General features: G+C 47.1%; 1 long non-coding RNA gene across 1 annotated transcript in view; it reads left to right on the forward strand.

The window, feature by feature from the left end:
- The first annotated feature begins 21,472 nt into the window (after positions 1–21,472).
- LOC118612380 overlaps positions 21,473–21,507 on the forward strand; it is a 3,194-nt gene continuing 3,159 nt past the window's right edge. Inside the window, exon 1 of the long non-coding RNA XR_004954808.1 lies at positions 21,473–21,507. This exon is cut by the window's right edge and continues 14 nt beyond it. This is a non-coding gene — a long non-coding RNA (uncharacterized LOC118612380).

Here is a 21,507-nt window from a genome sequence, read left to right on the forward strand (position 1 = left end):
GCTAGACGGAAGGGGAAGACGTGTCTTTGGTAGACATGCAGCCACCTCTGCCACACTGCACTTGGCACTGTCGTATATAAAGAGGCAGAAGACGTGGCCCTGCCCTCCCGGGATGCGGGGGAGGGGTGGGGGTGGGGGTAGGGCAGGGATCCGAGAGGAGAAAGGTGCATCCACCACGCGTTTATGCATTTTTGTGCATTTACGTACGATGCAACTACCGTGTGACAGGGAAGCGAGCATACAAGTTAGCGTTTCCTGAGACCGAGAGTGTGGGTGTTGGGGCCGGCCAGCCGGCGCGGAAACGCAGCTCTGCCGCTGGCTAACGGAGGGGCTGGGGTCTCGGTTTCCTCTGCTGTAATCGAGATCAGAAGCCCCTGGCTCACTGGGTTCAGCCAAAATGAAGTGAAGTCTTCTCTGTAAAGCTCTGCCTGGTTCACGGTAAGCATTCTGCGATGTTAGTTATTGTTAAACACGTTTACATGGACTTAAGTCAATGCCACAACAAGCCAGTATAATAGGCTGAAAGAAGCTAAGTGTGTTTAGTCAAGGTTACACCCCATTTCGTATCTATGTGACTTATAAGAAACCGAGACACTCTGGGTGTGCGGGGAGACAGTTACACGAGGACCTCAAAGAGACGTCTGGATGGAGGCTGGGAAAGGAGAGATTAGAAGTGTTTCCTGTGAGAACCCAGAGGTCTACGCTGGAAGGAAGGGGAGATCAGAAAGCACCTGTCCGAAGCCCCACCCGCGGCAGGCTAACAGGGCAGAGAAGAGGACGGCAAAGGCGACTGGTCCTGAAGCCCCCAGGACAAGAGGGCATGGGGCAGGTGCTCCCTTAACTCCTCCGCTGACGAGAGCCCATGGCCCACTGGGAACCAGCAATCACTGGGCTGCTCCCAGGACACGTGGACCCCCGCTCCCCGCAGGGAATTGTCTCTTTACCCAGAGTCTGTTGCCAATTATACTTATTATGATTGATTATGCAACCGGATCAAACATTATGCAAAGCAATAAACGGAAAGTGTGAAAAGGAAGTTGGTGATTCAAGGACAGCCTATCGAACACTCCAGGGAAACTCGCTAAGGCATGGCATGTCACCTGTTGCGAAACAAGGTTTGGGCGAGGGAGTGGGTGGGGAAGTGGTGAGAGCGACTGTAAATACCTGGAGTTCTGCATTTATGCTATTTCCCACGAGTCTTGAAGTTCACTTTAAACAAACCCAAACTAGACTTCGTAGCTAACAGACCACAGGGACTGAGGGGAGAAAGAGGCAGGGGAAGTAGCAGACGGAATCCGAAGGATCGCCAAACAACTGCATGTTTACATACTTTAAGTGAAAATACAATACTTAAGGTGCGTACGTTTCTTTCTTTCTTTCTTTCTTTCTTTCTTTCTTTCTTTCTTTCTTTCTTTCTTTCTTTCTTTCTCTTTCTCTCTTCCTTCCTTCCTTCCTTCCTTCCTTCCTTCCTTCCTTCCTTCCTTCCTTCCTTCCTTCCTTACAACACCCAGCATCAGCACTTTTTTGGACTCACCAGCTGCCAGCACCTGTTATGTCTGGCGAAACCTGGGCATTTCACCACAAAGAAGTGTAAGGGATGTCGATAGTGAATTCTAATCGACCTCGGTAATGAGAAGAACGTAAAAGACGTCTGTTCACCTGAGGGGCTTGCATACACGTTTGGGAGTTGTGCGCTGTCACAAAGAGGAACTGAACTTTAGATCAAAGGAGGGGGTTCAAATTCCACTTCTGCCACCTACTAGCTGCATGACCTGGAGCAAGTTCCGGGGCATCCTCTAAGCATCTCTCTCTTGAACTGTAAAACGAGATTAATAATAGCTATCTCACAGAGTCACGGTTAATTGAGATATTGTGTGTATCACATGCCTCGTATGCATATTAGCTGCTCAGTAATAGTTTCTCTATATGAACCAAAGAATAAGGCTAAGCTGTGATACTCACTCAATATACTGTTTCGGTACAAAAATAAAAGAGCAGGTTGGTGGGTTTAGGGAATGGTCAGCCTGGAACCCTCTAGAGTTATTTCACACCTATGGAAAACATATGCAAAGTCCCCAATGGATCTTCCGATCAAACCAGCCATTGCCACCAATATGACCGGTGTCCTTTAAAAAGGCAGAAATTTGGGCACAGACACTCACACAGGGAGAATGCCGTGTGAAAGCTGGAATTATGCTGCCACAACCCAAGAAACTGCCTGAAGCTAGGAGAGATTCCCGGAACAGATCCCTGCCTGGCGCCTTCAGGGGGAGTGTGCCTGATGGACGCCTGCATCTCAGACTTCCAGCCTCCGGAGTGCGAGACGATGCGTTTCTGTCGTTTAAGCCACTCGGCTTGTGGTACTTTGTTATGGCAGCCACAGGACACCGATTTCCACCCACGCCCACTCTCTCCATGGGCATCTTGCCTTGGGGGCAGTAAGCCTAAGTTTGAGGGGCCCAAGGGAACCTACACCTACTTTCTCTACTGAGCGACCCCTCCAAGGCCTGTGATCTTCTCTGTCCACCTACCAGGAGGAGTGGAGAAAGCCTGCATTTCAGATCCACGATCTGAAGACAGAGGCGGGAGTGGCCAAGACATAAGAGCCCAGGTGGATGGCGTCCTCAAGCTGTCTAGTCTTGTCTGGGTCTAAAGCCTGCTACGGCCTCCCCGCCCATGCTGTCCATCCTCTGCTTAAGCGCAGATAGTTATGGGAAGTTTATTATCTCTTTAAATTGCGGGTTCCATTAAAAAAGAAAAAAAAAAAAACTTTGATCAATGCCAAGTTCTTCTTCTAAATGTCAAGCCCAACTCTTCCTTCCTATAACTTCTGTCTAATATAGCTGCCCTCAGGAGCCATATGGAAAAGAAAAAGAAAAATCTTCCTGGCAGCTCTTCCAGTATTTGAAGACTTACCACATCCCTCATAGTCCTCTCTTTTCTCAGCAAAACGTCTCTGTCCACTCGCCTCCTTCCTAAAAGGGATATAGCAACGTGTTCACGCATGATGGAAGAGTCTTACTAAGTCCATGTGTCTTGATCACTGTTTCTTCTTGTTTGGGGCTTAGAGCTGTGTTTCTCAGGTCACGTGGCTGCTCCTCCCCGCCCCACCATCTTTTCCCAGCTGTGACATGCATTGACGAGAGTCCACCACAAGGTAGGTGCTGGGCCAGGAGCCAGGAGAGCCAGGAGGTTTGAGACGTGGAGTCATCCAACTAAAAGCTCTGGGCAGGCAGAATGATCCCACCCACTAGCTCAAGGTGAGAAGAACACTTTACCCAAACGGGCAGTAAATGAAAGTTAACGGGAGGAAAGTAAGATACCCTCCAATAATGTCAGACTCCCAGAAAGCTCGGTTAAGCAGAAGATTACTGTCTCCAAGAGAGGAAGGAAAAGGAAAGCCCAAGTGACCTGAAAACCACCCCTGACCTCATTTGAAAACCCCTTTTTTACTTAACCCAATACCCAGGATCCCTTCTTGGGGTGTAAATTCCCTGAAAAGCCAAATCTTTTTAGGACATGAAACCGTTGGCTGCCCTTTTGAGGGCTGAGAGCGCAGAGCTCCAGAATTTATGCACTACATTAAGCGAGATGCCTCGGTATCCAACTAGGTTAAATTGCTTTCTATATTTAAATTGCCTGCTCGCTGGTTAGACGTGGGAGCCACAGCTGTGAAATGGATAGTTCCAGCCAGTAAATAGAAAGGCATAAATCCTAATGGATTAATCTGTTATAATTAGACAATTCGGTATGACTTTGACATGGAGCCCAACTCTCCAGAGAAAGGTGAGCGGTGTCCCTCAGGTCTGGGGCACACATGGCAAGAGAAGGGCAGGAAGAAGCAGCCGAGGTCTGAGGACCAGAGGAAGGTCGCCAAGCCACAAGCCAGGATAATGCCTGAGTACGGGATGAGATGGGAGGACAGAGGGCGTGAGTAAAGAAATATCCCTCTCCACAAAAGAAATTCACGCCCAAACCGGAAATTTAAATTATGGATAAGAACGGAAATAAATAGCAGTGAGCTCCTCCTGCCTTTCTCCTCCACCTCCCTTTACGTAGGGAAGTTCTTTCCTTGTATTTCTCAAAGGAGCAGACCCTTTTGAGAAGCTTTCTTGGGGGTGACGAGAACTCTCAAGAAGCTAACCTTGAGCACTTTGTTCTGGTCTCGCTCTCCCCCTCCAACTCTTTCCTCTTGCCAAGGCTGGGGAACCCTGAAGAGAGTGAACATGAACAGTGAAAGGCACCCCAACCACTGCTCCAAGGTGAGCTGGGGTAAGAGTGAGCAGTGGAGCAGGGTCTCTCCTTCCGGCCCAGAGCCAACCCCAGGAAACTCCTCCTAACCCTGGATCAGGATAAGGAGGATGTCTAGAGCATCAGAGTTTGGTGATTCGGGCCTAATCTAAGTTAAGGCCTTGTCAATCTCGAGTTCCAAGGCAGTTTTGAATGCCTAGATGCCCCCTGGGACCGGCTTCTGTCTCAAGACAACCTCCAAGGCAAAATGATCACCGCCCCCAAGTGTCTAATCTACTGCACCTCCATGTCACCTCCAGCGAGACCGAGCTCATTACTCAAAGAGAAAGTAGCAAGGAGCTAGAGGGTGCTGCTGATAAAGAATGGGGCCCAGAGGCTATCTGGGTCAGAGTTTCAGGCTCTCTAAACAGGATTTTCCTGAGCAGCATGCACGTGCGCGCACGCGCGCGCACACACACACACACACACACACACACACACTCCAAGGGTACAGGGTACAACTCTGGCTCTATCTGGAGTCTGAAAGTGAGAGAAACTAAGAATATAGCCCAAATGTTTATGCCACAAGCAGTGAGTGGTCAGGGAACAAACTGGATTCTTGATTTATTAGAGGCATCAAGAGCCCAGAAATCATAGTTGGGCATCTCTTGGGCAAACTGACCCGGCATTTTACCAGCTTCGATTGAATGTGTGCCACAATCAAGCCTCACACCTACAGTAAGGTCTTTCCACACTAAAAAGAACAAGTATCTGCTAACCACCCATCTGCCCAGAACTATGAAAAACTATAGATTCAGAGCCAGATAAAAAATCAGAAATGAAGAGAATGGGAATAAGACCAAGAAAGATCTAGAAACAGAGGCACAGCCTGTTATAAGGTTTCCAGGTCAGGTGCGAGCCGCCCTGGCCTCCAGGCAGACACTGGTGCCCCCCACCTGGGGCCTCCTGGAGAGGGCGAGGGGTCAGAGGCGAGGGAAGATGATGAGAGCTGTATCTACCCTCCTAACACCCGTCTCCTGTCCCATATTCCTGGTGAGCCCGGAGGCCACCAAGTCCTGTATAAACAAACAACGCCCTATTGAAAGAAAACTTGAATAGAGATAGTATATCCAAGGACGGAAAAGCTGAATATCATAAAGAATAGTCAGTTCCTCACATATTAATTGTTTAACTTAGTGTAACCCCAATCAAAATTCTAAGGGAACTTTCTTCTTTAAAACTTAACAAAGTGATTTCAGTGGTCATCCGTAAAAATAAACATGCATTAATTCCCCCAAAACATTACAAAACTATGAGTAATCAGGGGAACTTCTGGGGCAGGTACGGAGACTGATGATAACTACAGGGTTCAAATGGCCACGGAGCTGTCAGAAAGAGCAACGCATCGTAGTTCTCAGGTAACTCAAGTGTAAATAGATGCACACACATATGTGACTTCATTTTTAAAATAGATGTCATCACCAATGTGTCAAAAAGGGTATTTGGGACATTTGGTTAATTAATTGGTTAAAAACTGAAAAATGAAAGTTTTTTATCAAAATTAATTCCAGATGGATGAATTTTGTAACCAATAAATCTTAATGAAATCAAAAATAGTGGGAAAATGTAGGTGAAAATTTAATTCATCAGGAAGTGGAAAAGACTGCTTAATCATTAAAAAAAAAAAAAAAAAAAAAAAAAAAGACCGAGAAATGTTCTATAGGCAAAATTAAAGTTTAAGCATGTCAAAATCCTTGTTATAAACAAATAGGCAAGTGACATATTGGGATAAAATAAAATGAGGATAGAATTAAATAATCTTTTTATATTATAAATAGAGCTCATATTTAAGAAGAAAAAGAAAACACAAGTTAAAAAAATAGGCAAAGTAGATAGATTACTGTACAAAAATACAAATGGCCATTAAACATTTTTAATAATTATATCTAGTGCCATAAAATAATTATCCTCAATCACTGTGGATAGGAGGATAAATTGATTCACACACACACGCACACACGCGCGCGCGCACACACACACACACATTCTAGAAAGTAATTTGACAATATATAACAATAATCTTACCTCTGGGAATGTATCCTAAATAATCAGAGATATCGGTAAAGATTTATGAACAATACTTTTTATTGCAGTATTATTTACAAGAACAAAGAATTGGAAATAAACCTAATTTCCACTAATTAGGAACTGATTAAAAACATAGTCTATCCACAACAAGGTAGATGATCACAGCCATCAAGATCAATGGCACAGGAAAAAGCTAAAAATACAATCTTAATTTTTCAAAAATCAGAACACCGTCTGGAAAATTAATAAATAAACAATTCTGAAGACAAGTATTTAAGCATAGAAAACAAGACCGGAAAGAATTGTTTAAAATGTTGATAGTGGTTATCTCTGGGTAGTAGAATTACAGTTCTTTTAATGTTTGTCTTTATACCATTTTTGAAGTTTTCAAATGTTCTATATTGAACATACTTCATCTTTACAATTAGAAATTTAAAGCAATCAAATTCATTTATGAAAGATTAGTCCTCCAGTGTCCCAGAAAAGAAAAAGGAGAGAGGTCCCTCTCTAAAAACGCTTCTCAAGTCTCCCTGCTTCTTCCTCTTCGGGCTCCAAACAGAGTAAGCCAGGCTTTAACTGGGGTTGATGGGGGGATTAGCTACCCTGATGACCACACTACTGCTCACTTACCTGAGGGGAGCTTCCTACCAGATCCTTTCCTGCCCTCAATAAATCAGCCTCTGCATGCCAAGCCTCACTGGCTGCACTAATCCATGTAAATTAGCTTGATCTGATGTTCATAATTGCTCTCCTCACCTGCCACTCACACACACACACCTGCTACCTCTTCAGATGTGGCTGGCACCCACTGAGCTGTCACCGTCCCTAACTTTCCCAACTCGAACTCTCAGGCTCCCGCACCCCACCCCGCCACCCCCATCGCTGCACTTCTGGGTTACTGTTCCGCCTAGAATGCCCTTCGCCCTCCTGTTGGCCAACCCACATCCTACCTTGAGTTCAAGTATGTCTGCAGTTCCCAGCCAAAGCCATGTGAGGCCCTGCTCTGTGCCAGCATCGTGCACCAGGGACAGAAATGGATAAGGCATGAGTCGCTGCCCACAGGGAGCTAAGCATCTAGTGCAGCAGACACATAGATAAAGAGATCACTTGAACCCGGAGACAGATGCTGGATGCTAAATGATCGTGGAGGACTTCCTGGAAGAGGTGGTGCCAGAGCCGAGTCTAAAAGGCTGTGTAGGAATCAGTCAGGCAGAGGTAGCAGGATTGAGTCTAGGAGAGGAAACAGATGGAATGAAAGCCCAGAGGCATGAGGCAGCCGAAGCCACAGGACACCTCAAGCTGAAAGTCCGACATTCGAGGAGCAAGAAGAAGGAAGAGAGCGATGAAGGAGAGACTGAAGGGAGATGGTGAAACGGAAACCACGTCGCAAGAAGCGTGCGTGGCGGCCTTGCAAGGAGCTTGGTGCAGCCCGGGACGCCCGCGAAGCTGGCTCCCCCTTTCTCGCCCCCAACGATCCTCCTGGATCGTGCAGGCGGCCAAGCCCCACAGGTTTCAGGGGCCGGAAGGGTCAGCTGGGTCCCCCCCCCGGTGCCTGCTGCCTCCAGGTACCGCCCTTGCGTCCGGATTACGGAGCTGCCTGTTCTCATTTGTCCTGGCCACCTCCAGGGGCTGCCAAGCCTTCTTCTGGGTCCACGTCATTCCTTTTCTGAGCCCTCTCCCGCCAAGCTTTCACTCCCACCCTCCCCAGGGTCCCCAGGGGGCACGCTGCTAAATCCGGTGCTCACGTCCCAGGCCTCGTCTCACATGACCCGTCAGCAGGATGCCACACAGCGCTGACCGGGCCCCGACCTGCTTCTCACTAGCCAGCCCTCCGGGAGGCCACCCTCTAGAGTTTCCTCCTCGCTGGGCCCTCTCACTCAATCTCCTTTCCTGGTTCCTCCCCATCCGGAACTCTCGATATGGTCATGCCGTAGGGCTCCGGGCTGGGTCTCTTTTCCGAGGCTTTGATTCTGTCCAAATACATAAAGGCCGATGTGAAATTTCACTCAGATGTCTAATACTCATCTCAAACTTTACATATCCAAAACTGTACTCCCCTCTCACCCACTCGCAGAAACCCATCGCGCCCAGCCTGCCCCATCTCAATTGCCAGCAACTCCACACTCCCCATTGCTTCAAAGTTAGTTATAAAGCTCCTAGGAAAAATAGTAAAATAATTTCAAGCTCTTGGGTTAGGCAAGGATTTTCTAAACAGTGTACAAAATGCGCTAACCACAAAAGAAATACTGAAAACGTTACCGTAAGAACTTCTTTCTTAAGAAGAAAATTATTGAAAAAGTGAAAGGCAATTCAGAGTGGGAAACATTTGCGCTGTCTGTAATCCATAAAGGACTTGCGTCTGGAACACATCAAGAACTCTCAAAACTCAAGTAGAGACAGGCAGGCCTCCCATTTTTTTAATAGGCAAAAGACAGGAACAGGCATCTTACCAAAATGAGCATACTCGAATGGCCAATAAGACAGGAGGAGCTGCTCGATCTTATTAGTCATCAGGGAACTGTAGATTAAAACCACAATGAGACATTGCTGTACGCCCCGACAAATGGTTAAAATAAAATAAATGAAAAAACATGAATAACGATGCGGAACAAACCGGAAGGCTCATACATTGCTGGTGGGGAGTAAATTGGTACCAACACTGCGCGAACTTGTTTGGTGGTGTTTATCAAAACTAAACATATTTGGATACCTGTGACCTAGAAATTCCATACTTTGGTATACAGCCAACAAAAATGCCTACATATGCAGCAAAAGTCGCATATAGGAATATTCACAGCATCATTATTTGTGACAGCCGAAACCTAGAAAGATTCCAAAACGTCCATCAGCATTAGATTGGATACGAAGTTGCGGTGTATTCACGCAACGCCGTAACGCCGTGAACATGCCCCATCACGAACGAAGGTCATGACTTTAAGAGAGGACATTGGACAGTAAGAGGAAATCCCCTACAGTTGCATTTATGTAAAATTTTAAAGCACACAAAACGAATCTGTGGCGTTCTCATTCAGGTTCACGGCAGCTTTGGGAAGGACCATGAGCTGCCTTCTGGGGCTTTGACCTTGGTCAACATCTGGCTGTGGATGGCGGTTACACAAATGAGTTCACTCTGTCAAAGTTTATCATCGTTATTCAGGCTCCTTAGCAGTAAAGCCTGAGATGGAAGCGGCTCGTGCAGGGGTGAAGCCGAGGGCAGCTCTGCAAGAAGGGGGCCGCCCGCTGTGGCCGTGGGCAGCTGGCACTCACAGCGGCTGTGGGCCAGTACGTCAGACCAGTGAGGGGTTTGGGGTGGCCCCAACTTTAGCCGTCTCACTCCACATTAGTGTCTGGTGCACCTTTCCTTAAACTGAACTATATTTCAACCTCGAAGTTTAATGAGGTGGGTGAGGGAGAGCCTTGGAGCCAACCTGAAATTCTCTCTCTCTCATCCCACACACCCCTCTAATTTTATAATTCAAGACAGATCCAGAACCTGACTACTTCTCACCTGCTGCACCTCTGCACGCAAAGCTCCCTCGCCCGCCTTAGCCTCCGCACCGAGCTCCCAGCTTCCATCCTTGCCCACTACAGTCGGTCGCCATACGACAGGCAGAAGGATCCTTTAAAATATAATTCACCTCTGCTCAAAACCATTCACTCGATGGCTCCACTCAGAGAAGGAGCCAGTTCCTCACCAGGGCCTGGAAGACGCTACCCCGTGATCTGGCTCCACAGGTCCCCAATCCCCCTCTGCGTCTCTCCGCCCAGCCCTTTCCTCTGCTGCAGCCACAAGGCCTCTCTGCCACGCCGGGACCACACGCAGTCCTTGTCTGCCTTGGGGCCTGTGAACTGGCTGTTCCTTTGCCTGAAAAGACTGCTCTCCAGACATCCACAAAACCAAGTCCCCCATTTCCTTCCTAGAAATCGTTATTCGGCTATCACCATCTTAGCGAGCCACCCACCTTGGCTGCCTTATTTAAAATCGCACCCCTCCCCCTCCTGTCCACCCCTCCGTCCACCTTACCCCAGAGTATTTCTTTTTTCTACAGCACTAATCTTCTGATATAGTACATAATTAACTTATTAAACATTTATCTATTACAGCAATCTCTTCTTGGTTGCCCTATACCACACACACGTGTGCACACATACACACACACACACGAATTGCATAAGGCTTTGGTCTGCTTCGTGTCTCGTTCGTACAGACCCGCATCAAGTTCCCCCGGCACAGGGCGCACATAACACAGTATTCATGGGACGAATGAGCACCCCATCGCACTGCTCTAGAGATGATGTGCAGAATCTGCCCCCCACACACACTGCTCCTCTGGCAAGGACCCTCTCAGTCCCGGACACCCCGCCCTACAGGCCACGTGTCGCATCGGGCATCGGCTTGTGTCAGTGGCACAGGTGGACGATTTCCTGTTCTGGAAAGTGCCGTCACTTACGTTCAAGGCTCTCGGTGAGCCTGAGGCACGTTTGAAACATCTAGTCTACTCCCCGCAGGCCCTAACTATGCTGGACATGGGGTAGGAGCCCAATAAGCACTTTCGGGAAGAAGAACAAATGTCATTTAAATTGAATTTAGAAGGTAGCCTGTGTAATAGCTTAAAAAGAGCTAATGAAGGTACATCTTCTTCACCCCCAAAGGAAACCCGGGAGACTTCGACAGAACTTCCTTCTTGACTAGCAAGTAGATTATAGGTGGAAAGTAATGATAATAAACTGCCTGCAGTTGGCTCTGGCTTTAAAAGTCCATCTGGTGCTCACGCAATGCTGGCCAGAGATAATTGATGGCGTGGAGCAGAGGTGAAAGGTCATCCGGGCTCTCAAAGGCAGGTGGAGACAGTGGCCCCATTGGCATGATGGATGGCAGCAACCTTCAGCTTCTAATTGCTCCCAAAGACTTCACATATGATTCGAGCCCCGCATCGCACACATGGGGAGAGGAAGGACAGAAGCCAAGGTAAGGGGTGCAGTCAGCAAAATTGGAACCACTTGAGAAATGGAGCGGGAAGACTTCGCCATCTTGGCCTGCCCTATAAAAGCCTAAGTGATGTATTTTCTTCCTCTAGCTGGCTTTTTTTTAAGTGTCTCTCTTATAAGTCATTAATAACTAATTTCACAATCGCTGCATCATGTGACAGTCATAAAATATTGCCTGCGCTTTTCCCAGCAAATTTTAGTATTGAACCAATAATTGAATCCAAATTATCTATTAAGTTAATTCTTTAGTAGACAGTATTTCACACTTGAAGTCATTTTTCACAAGTTCCTCGGAATGAAGTAATTGTGGAATTAGCGATGACTTTTTCCCCCTTCTGAACACGTAAAAATAAAATTGCTGGGTTCAGCCTGGAGGGTGTCAAGCTGTTATGAATTCCTTCCTTTTATAGGTCTCCTCTTCCGAGTGAGAGCCAGCTCCGCGTCCTCAGAAATCATCAGGCGGACGACTGGACGTTGCTTCTGTAGAGTCGGTTTCTTCGTTGGAGCTGCCCTCGGGCCACCTCACATGTGTAGCAGCATGTCACCCTCCTCAGCCTGACTCTGACTTTTAAGAAGGTTTTGTTCTTTTTGTCTTTTCATACTAGCGCAGAGTGGACTTGGGGAATGCAGCCAAACCACGCTACCCTTTTCCAAGATCCGAACTCCCACCCACGGGGTTGGATCCCTCTAGCCGTTCTGCGGCCAGGGACCTGTCCCGCCCCCTCTCACTGCCCCGTCACTGGCCACACAGATTGCAGCAGGCTGGACACCTGACCCTGGCTGAGGCAATCAGAGTCCTTCTTGCAAAACTTTGAACTTGGGTCACAGAGGCACCAGCCTGTCTCCCTTGGTCCCTGGAATGAAAGACATAAAATTTTTCACAGACTATGTACAGGATCTTGCTTCCCAGCTTCCAAGTTTTATGGATCTGTGGGGATTAGAAGAAGAGAAGAGGGAGAGGAAGAAGGAAAAGGAGAGCGTCTGGTGTGCACAGCTTCAAGGGAGCACACAGAGGAGAGGAACCGAGGTCTCGACAGGGGAGGGACAGAAAGCGGAGCTCGACCCCGCTCTGCACCCAGGCCATGCCTTCTGCCCCTGGCTTCCGTGAGAACCTGTATCCTCACGTGGCCCAAATACGATTTGGCTTTTTCGACCCCTGTTTTAGGATGGGGGCGGTTAGAATTAAACTAAACATATTTAACACCAAAAGACCCAAAGATAAATAACAGCGAGTGACTAAAGTTCTTCTTGAGAATTTAAGGGAAAAGGGGACTGCACCTAACGGTACCAGCGAAAATGTCTAAAGATACTCTTCACAATTTCTCTTCTCAGAGTCCCACACATCAGGGTGAGAACTCCCCGCCCCCCCCCCCCGCCCCGCCTTCCTCTCTCGCCCCTACCACAGGCTTCCAGGTGCCACCTGTAGGGCATCACGCCCTTTCCCTTGTGGAATCCACCACGATTTTACCTGCAAACACTCATATGCAAAACAGAGGGACTCATTCGTTCATCCTATGGACACTGAGTGAGTGCCACTTAGACCCAATGACAAAATAAGCAAGCCTCCGCTCACGGGCAAGGCACGTTATAGTCTCCAGCTTATAATTTAACACTTTCATCCCTGTCGTATCTCTGATCGAGTCCCCACTTTTTACAGAAGTGAGTTTCTGTTCTAATCATCCGAAAGGGCCTTGATCCAAAGAAAATTCTTAGAGCCTGTTCATGCCTCAGTTTTTGCCCTGCCCACCGGAAGCAGCCTGAGATAGGGGGCCAGACAGACCTGGGTGCGCATGTCGGCTTCTTCTTAAAAAAATAAAAGGATGAAGTTCACGTTTCCCCATTCAGTGGGATGCTGCTGTCAGTTTGGGGTAGGCAGCCCTTCCAGAGCCCAGGGAGTTCCCTTTATTCCTAAGTTCCTGAGAAATTTATTATACCGATGATTATTGTTATAAATAGATATTGAACTTCGTCTTTTTATTATTGTTAGCCTTATAAACACGTATTGAACGTCATCAAATGCTTCGCAACTCTCGAGCTAATCATATGATATTTTTCTTCCCTTTGGTCCATTAATGTGGTAAATTGCTACATTTTCTGCTCTTAAACCACCCCCCTCATTTTTCACACAAACCCAACATGATTTCGGTAATTGTTTTTAACACACTACTGCGTTCGGTTAGCTAACGTTTTGTTTATTATTGTTTTTATCTATTTTTGCAAGTGAAATATGCCTATAATTTTTTTCTCCTGTCCTCCTCTAGTTTAGGAGTAACAATTAAACTACCTCTACTAAACGAATCAGATGGGTTTTATTTTTTATTTTTTTTTATTTTCTGGAAAAGTTTCTGCAAGACGGGGTGATTTCTCCATAAATGCTTCGTAGAACTCAGCTGTCAGGCAGCGTGGGCCTGAGCCTTTAATTTCTTTATTCATTACTGGTCTTTTTGATTTTTCTTTTTATTCTTTGCCAATTTTGGCATTTCTCATTTTCCCAGAAAGCTATCCAACTCGTCTAATCTTTCAAATCTATTGGCATTTTGTAAAATTTGTTCATAATACCATGTTATTATTTTTTTGAACTATGTTGCGCCTGTTAGTTTCCTTTTTCGTTCGGTTTTATTTTATTATGTCTCTTTTTTCAAAGTCTTCCCAGATGTTTGTCTATTTTATTAATCTTTCCGAAAGACCTACAGTCAGATTAACTAAGCTTCTGTGATTTTTTCACTGTGATTTACTGGTCATTTATTTCTGCCTTTGTAGCTATTACTCCCTTCTTTTTCCTTAGGCTTACCCTGTCACTCCCTTTTCAGCCTCGTGAGGTGAGTGCTTAGCACATTCGCCGTCTGTCTTCTTATAGGAGAATTTGAGGCTACACTTTTCTCCTAAGTGCTGCTTTATCCGTGTCCCAAAAAGTTTGCATGTGGCTCATTCACTCATTTAGTTCTTGCTATTTTGCAGTTGCGGTTATTATTTCTTCTTTAATCCAAAGACTTTACAATAGTGCTGTTCTTTAGTTTCCAGAAATACGTGTCTTTGGTGTGTTGTTTTTGGTTTTCTTTAGTGATTTCAAGTTTGATTGTATTATGGTCAGAGGACATTGTCTGCAGGATGTCAGTCCCTTGGGATTTACTGAGGTTGTCTTTGTGCACTGATTTATGGTCATTTTTGTGAATGTTCTATGTGTAATCAAAAGAATGTGTATTTTCTGTTTTTAGGTATAAAGTCATGTGTATGCATATTTAAGCTTATTAAACAAGTTGTTCAAATCTTCTATATACTTAATAAATTTTTCTTCTTCCTCTATCAACTTATAAGAGGATATTATGTTAAAAATATTCAGCTAAAATGGATGATTTATCTATTTCTCCCTATAGTTATTTTTATATATGTGCTTGTATGTAAGCACACATATATATATTTGATGGTATGTTGTTAGGTTTGTCTATACTTTTTATAATTATTATAGTTCTGTGATCTCTTATTCTTTTTACTAGAGTGTTCCTTTCTTCCCTTATAAATTTTCTGTTGTTCACATTTTCTTACTATATCTTCTACTGCTTTATTTTCAACATTACGTTGCGTCTCTTATAAAAAAAAAGTATATTCCTAAATCTTATACTTTAAATTCAATTTAAATTTTTCTATATTTTGAATTATGAGTTTAATCCATTTATATCATTACAAATTGATGTTATATTAAGAATCATGTTTTTACTTCCCTGGTCTTTGAGGTCAAATTCATAAAATCGTCTCTAAGACCAAGGTTCATAAGTTTAGTACCTATGTGTTCTTCTATGCGTTTTATTGTCCCAGATCTTATTTAGGTCTTCGATACATTTTGAGTTAATTTTTGTGTAGGGTGACAAATAGCAGTCTAATTTCATTCTTTTGCTGGTGGCTTTCCAATCTTCCCAGCACCATTTATTGAAGAGGCTTTCATTTCTCCATTGTATGTTTTTGACTCCTTTGTCAAAAGCTTATTTGCCCATGTATATGTGAGTATATTTCTGGGTTCTCCGTTCTGTTTCATTAGTCCATGTGTCTGTTTTCTGCCAATACCATGCTGTTTTGATTATTGTCACTTCATAGTATAACTTGAAGTCAGGGAGTATAATACCTCTGGCCTTGTTCTTTTTTCTCATAATTGCTTTGGCTATTTGAAGTCTTTTGTGGTTCCATTCAAATCTGGTGATTCCTTGTTATATATTTTTTTTAAGAAATGGCATTGTAATTTTGATTGGGATTGCATTAAGTTTACATATGGCTTTGGATAATACGGCCATTTTCACTATGTTGATTCTTCCAGTCCATGAACATGAAATATCTTTCCATTTCTTTGTGTCTTCAATTTTTTAAATAATGTCTTATAGTTTTCAGTGTACAGGTCCTCCACATCCTTTGCTAAGTATAGTCCTGACTTCTCCCAAGAAGACATACAAATGGCCAACAGATATATGGAAAGATGCTCAACTTCACTAGGTATGAGGGAAATATAAATCAAAACCACAATGAGATACCGTCTCACACTTCTTAGAATGGCTATTGTCAACAAAACAAGTAATAACAAGTGTTGGAGAAGTTGTGGAAAAAAGGGACACTCATTTCGTGCTGATAGGAATGTAAATTGGTGCAGCCACTATGGAAAACAATACAGAGGCTCCTCAGAAAATTAAGACTATAATCCAGCAATCCTGCTTCTGGGTATCTACCCATAAATTTTGCAAATATTTGCTTATAAATATATATGCACCATTATATTCATTGCAGCACTAGTCACAGGGGCTAAGACATGGAAACAACTGAAGTGTCTTTCGATAGATGACTGGATAAAGAAGCTGTGGTACATATGTACAATGGAATATTACTCAGCCATAAGAAGAGATGAAATGCTGCCATTTGCAACGGCATGGATGGAGCTCGAGATTACCACGCTAAGCGAAATAAGTCAGACAGAAAAAGTTGAAAACCATGTGATTTCACTCATATGTGGGATATAAAACTGAAAGCAGCAAAAGAACAAGACGAACGAAAACTCATAGACACAGACAAAAGTTTAGTGGTTACCAGAGGAAAAGCGGGGAGAGGGGAGGTAGAAAAGGGTAAACGAGGTCAAATGCATGGTGAACAAGAGGAGATTTGACTTTGGGTTGTGAACACACAATGCAATATACGGACAATTAGAGAACTGTGTACTTCAAACCTATATAATTTTATTAACCGATGTCATCCTAATAAATTTAATTTTAAAATTATGTTTGCCAATTTATTTCACATTTTCCATTTTCCATACGCTTTCTTCTTTCCTTCCTCCTTCCCACTGGACAGATAAATAACATTTTCCTCTGCTGATCTGAAAACTCTGCTTTCTATTTTTATGGTTTTAGCACTAATTTCCTGCAGTTACGCAGGCCAAAAATGTCAACATCATCCTTGAACTCTCTCTTTCTCTCACCAATCTATCAGGATATCCTGTTGGTTCTGCCGTCAAAATACATCCAGAACCTGACCCCTTACTCCTCATCACCTCCACTGACACCACCATGCTCCAGGCCACCACCATCTCTCACCTGGATTAACGTCATCACTCCGCAACTCATCTCCAGTTTTCCATCTTAGCTGCCTGGAATCTATTCCCGAAACAGAGCCAGACTGATCCTTTTACAATGTCACTCCCATCCTCAAACTCTCCAAAGTCTACTCAGGTCACTCGGAGTAAAAGCTAAGTCTTTGCAATGGCCTACAAGCCCACCCCTCTCAGAGACCCTCTTCTACCAATCTCCCCTTGACTCCCCTTGACTCCTGCTGTTCTTCACGCACATCAGGCATCCTCTGACCTCAGGGCCTTTGCACCGGCTAGTCTGTCTTCATAGAACACTCTTCCCCAATACCCACACAGCTCACTCCCTCACCTCCCTCAGGGCTTGGCTCAGGCATCTTCTTCTCCAGAAGGCCCGCTCAGCCCATCTTATTTAAGTGCCCACCCTGGCACTTCCAATCTCCTTTGTACCACCCTCTCTTTTGTATAGTACTTAAAACTTCTACTATACCATTTTACTTGTTTGTTTGTTTATTATGTTTACTGAGGCGTGTCTGTCTTCCTTTGTTCCATACGAATAAGATCACCTGTCTGATGTGGCCACAACACTATGTTATTTAGATCTCTAGTATGAGAGGTACAATTGACCATCAGTCTCAGCTCTGCCCTTTGGGGTCCACCACCACATCTGTATTGACACTTCCCAGGGGCTGCTCCCAGCCAGTGGCTAAGCACAGCAGGCCCAGTCTGGCAAAATGGTTCAAGGACTCCTCACTAGCTGGGCCGAACCATTCCTGGAGTCGCGTTTCAGCTGGAAGGTCTTTCTCCCCCAAGCCTCGTTCCTTCCCCTTCTACTGCAGGTGTCAGGCCGCATCAGCCAGAAGGTTCTCCCCGCCTTCTCCCGCTTCCTCTGCAGTAAATCTAATCCCACTGTGGCATCTTCTTGGTGTACCGATGTGTCTGTCTGTCTGCCGTCATGTCCCAAGTTCCTAAACTTGCAGTAGGTGCTCGGTAAGTAACCATGCAGTGCATGTCTAATGAAGGCCAAGTGCAAGCCAGAGCATTCATCTTAGAGGCTGCCCCTAGACCCCACTGCAACGCTCCCTCAATTGGGGTTTGTAGTAGAGAAGGTGAAGGTCTGTTCTCACAGCCTGTTCTTCGGATAAGTCAGGTATCTGAATGCTAATTAGAATGATGAGATCTCAGGGTCCATCTAAATAATCACGACTAATACTTCCGCAGTGATTTAGAACGTGGCAAAGTGCCCTCACAAACAGATGTTCCCGTGTGAGGCATATCACTATCTATTTTAAATTCGGTAAAAACAAACACAGAGGGGTGCATTGATCACACCACAGCGCCAGGCTCTAAATGAGAACATCTGCGTCCTGGGCCCATGCTCTTCCGAGTGTACTTCGTGGCCCACACAGAACAGGAAAAGAGGGAGAGTCAGCGACTTCTGGAGAAGTCTATCAAGAATGATATAGGCTTACCAGCGAGAGACAGGCAAGCCTGGAGGACCAGCCTGGGGACAGGCCCGTGCTGCACAGCTTGCTGCAAGGGAGTGGGGAGCGGGGAGCCCGAAGATGCTCTCCGAAGTTCCGAAATAAGGAGTTTCTAAGCAAGAAACTTTCTTTGGGATCAAGGGGTACAGAGAAGACAGTTGAATAGGATGGAATGTGCTTGCAAACCAGCCTGAGAAGATAAGACTGAACATTGGGCAGAGGCCTCTAGAATCAAAAATTCCATAAAAAGCCCTCCCCGATCTCCAGCTGAACTGAAGTGAGCTCTCTCCAGTCCTGTAAACTTGGGGGTTCCCTGCACGCTTATCATAATGAGGACTTTTTGCCCCCAGAGCAGCAGAGCAGGAAGGGTACAGCTAACTGCAGGTGCTTTACTACTGGCCAGGGGGTTGGCAGGGAGGGGATGGAGGGGTGACACTGGGGAGGGCTCCCCTCGAGCATGCAGCATCACTGCTCCAATAAATGACCAGCCAGGCGTCCAATCACTGAACTGCTCCGGCGAGGAGCTGTGATCATGGTCAGCGGTAGGACGAATCTCTGTGCCACTAACAAAACGAGGCCCTTCTCTTCTTGAAGCCTGGAGTAGAAACTACCGGCCTCTCCTCCTGCTCATCCCGCCCAGGTCCCCAGACGCGCGGGCCTGCCCGTGCGTCCAGCCAGCTCCACAGGCCCAGGGCTTCCCAACCTGCCTGCTGCAGCCCAGGGTGGGGCGAGAGTGGGTCACAGGCAGATGAGACACTGATCCTTGAAGCCCCCTTGGCGTCTGGGCAGGGCTGGCCTCTGGCTGTAGGTAACCGCCCCCATTGTCCTAGAGCAATGACTGATGTTAGCATCGTCTGTGTGTCCGATGCTAGAAGGGAGGGAAGGAGGGAAAAGGTGGGGACACTCGAGCTCTGGCTCAATCTCCTCCTTTCTCATTCACCACTAGAGGCCCACGCCCTCCATTCATTCATCTATTCATTCATTCATTCAACTAAAATGTATTGGGCCCCTACCCCTCACCACACATATGCCAACAGGTCAGCTTAAACTCTTCGGCCAGGAGAGGGGCACCCTCTGTCCCTGAGAAGCTGCCTGACTGTGGGCCTAGGGTCTCCATCCACAAATCAGGGGTCCGAACAGAAGCTGGCCAAGGTCTCTGCTGACTCTGCCATTCTTGACGGCAGTAGGGAATTTTAGGGACCATCAATAAATACCCTTTCCCATTCACCATGTGCTCCCCTCCCCACCCCATTCGAGCAGGGAGGCCTTTCTTTGACCATTGTCCCAGGATAAGGACACGAAAACCATCCTGGAGCCTCTCCCTGCCTGTGAAGTGTCACAGGCTTGCATCCTTAAGGCACTAAAAGGACCCCAGACACCCTCCCTTCTCTCTGACTAATATTTATCTGGCTGAGAGGAGAGAAGAGGGGCATCTCTGAAAGGGCCGATAGTGGGGGCAGAGGTGCCCTGACGGCAACCTGATAAATGGGTGCCTGAGGACAGCCGGGGATGGCGACGGCTCAGTGGATGCTCCCCTGGACAGTCGTTTCAGGACCAGCTGGGCCGCCCCTCCCCCAACCCGCACCCCACAGCTCCAAGTAACATATCAGGAGCCCGGGACGCCTAACGTGAGGAGGGAGAGGGTGGCTGGCTCCTCTACATGGTTTCTGCCTCTGGCGTGTCTGGCTCCATAGTCCAGGGCTGCGGGTGGAGTGGGGCGCATAGGCCAGCCTGAGAAGAGCTGGGGAGTGGACCATGCCGGAAGTGCCTCCTGGGTGAGGCGCACCGGCCACCCAGCCCCCTGGAGAGCTGCTTCTGCGGCAGCTGCAGCCTGAAGGGACTTTGGCCTGTGGTTTACGCACAGGCTCCTCTCACCGATCTCCCTCTGCCCCCTACGCCCTGCCAATTCCTCATTTTAGGATCTGCACCACCCCCCCTCACCGGGCCTGACTCCTCCAGGGTCAACCCTGCGTCTGGGCAGCCCCAGGGCCGCCCTCTCTGCCAGCAACAGCCACGCCTGCCAATCATCTGTCAATCCACCAGCACAGGGCTCCCACCAGTGCCATGACCTGGTGACCCCACCTCGTCCCAGTGAGGAGTCTCATTTTCCAGATGCCCCCACCCCAGCGCTGGCTGCTCCTCCCTTCACCAACCCCTACTGCCCCTCGCCACCCCCAGCCCTAATTTTGTCCAAAGGATATCGGGGAAACCAGGTCCTGTTCGGAGAACCCAGTCAAGCCGCCCAGGGCTGCTGGTCCCTGTCCTGGCCTCACTGCCTTGCTCTACCTAACAAGGCTCTGTAATTACATCCCCTCCAAGCGCCCGCCCAGCAGCTCCGGAGGAATTATGCGCCACTTAGGGGGAAGTGTTGCTAATAGAAAACTTAGATGAACAAGGGCTGTTGCCGGCACCTTGCTTCTTTCCCTTAATTTACAACAAATCTCTATTTATTGAGCCAGTAACATATTTGAACACTGACTCATAAGAGACCCTTCTTGCAAACACCGTACGCCTGACAAATAACTCCCCTTCCACGGCGGTGTGTGCAGAATTCAGCCCAGGCAATTTACAGGGGAGAAGCACCGGGAACTGCACAGGCGGGGTTCGCGATCCTGGACCCGCTAGGACCTGACCCTGTGCGGGCCCCGCCCCCGCGGCGCGGACTCTAAGCCCCGCCCCCGGGAAGGCCCACTGTGCTCAAGCTGGGCAGGAGGTGCAGGGTCGGGGGCTGGGGGGCGCCTCACTTTCTTGTGGGCCATCTCCCTGCGGATGCTTCCGGGCCGGCTCTCCCTCGTTTGTTCCTCAGCCTATTGCATGAAGAAAGCCAGACAAGTGTGATCGTGCGCATTTACAGGTGGGGAAACAGGCCCAGGAAGCAGAGAGAGCGGCGCAAGGCCACGCAGCGTTTCGTTTAGTTTGTCGGTTGTTCCAGGCCCCGGGAGGACGTCCACACCTTTATTTTGACAGGGCAGGGTAACAGCTACCCCTCCCACTCCCTGCAGCTGCAGGAGATGAACCAGTGTGTGGCGATGGGTAGAGAGGAGAATTCGGCCTTAACGCTGGAGATGGGGAGAAAAGGGCATCCGACTGCCTTAGAGGGGCTGCGACAGGTGCACTGAGAAGCCAGCGTCGCTCCGCGGCTCGCCGCCTTCGAAGAGC

This window comes from Rousettus aegyptiacus, unplaced genomic scaffold (genome assembly GCF_014176215.1).
Source record: "Rousettus aegyptiacus isolate mRouAeg1 unplaced genomic scaffold, mRouAeg1.p scaffold_m13_p_16, whole genome shotgun sequence".
In the NCBI taxonomy this organism is placed as follows: Eukaryota; Metazoa; Chordata; class Mammalia; order Chiroptera; family Pteropodidae; genus Rousettus; species Rousettus aegyptiacus.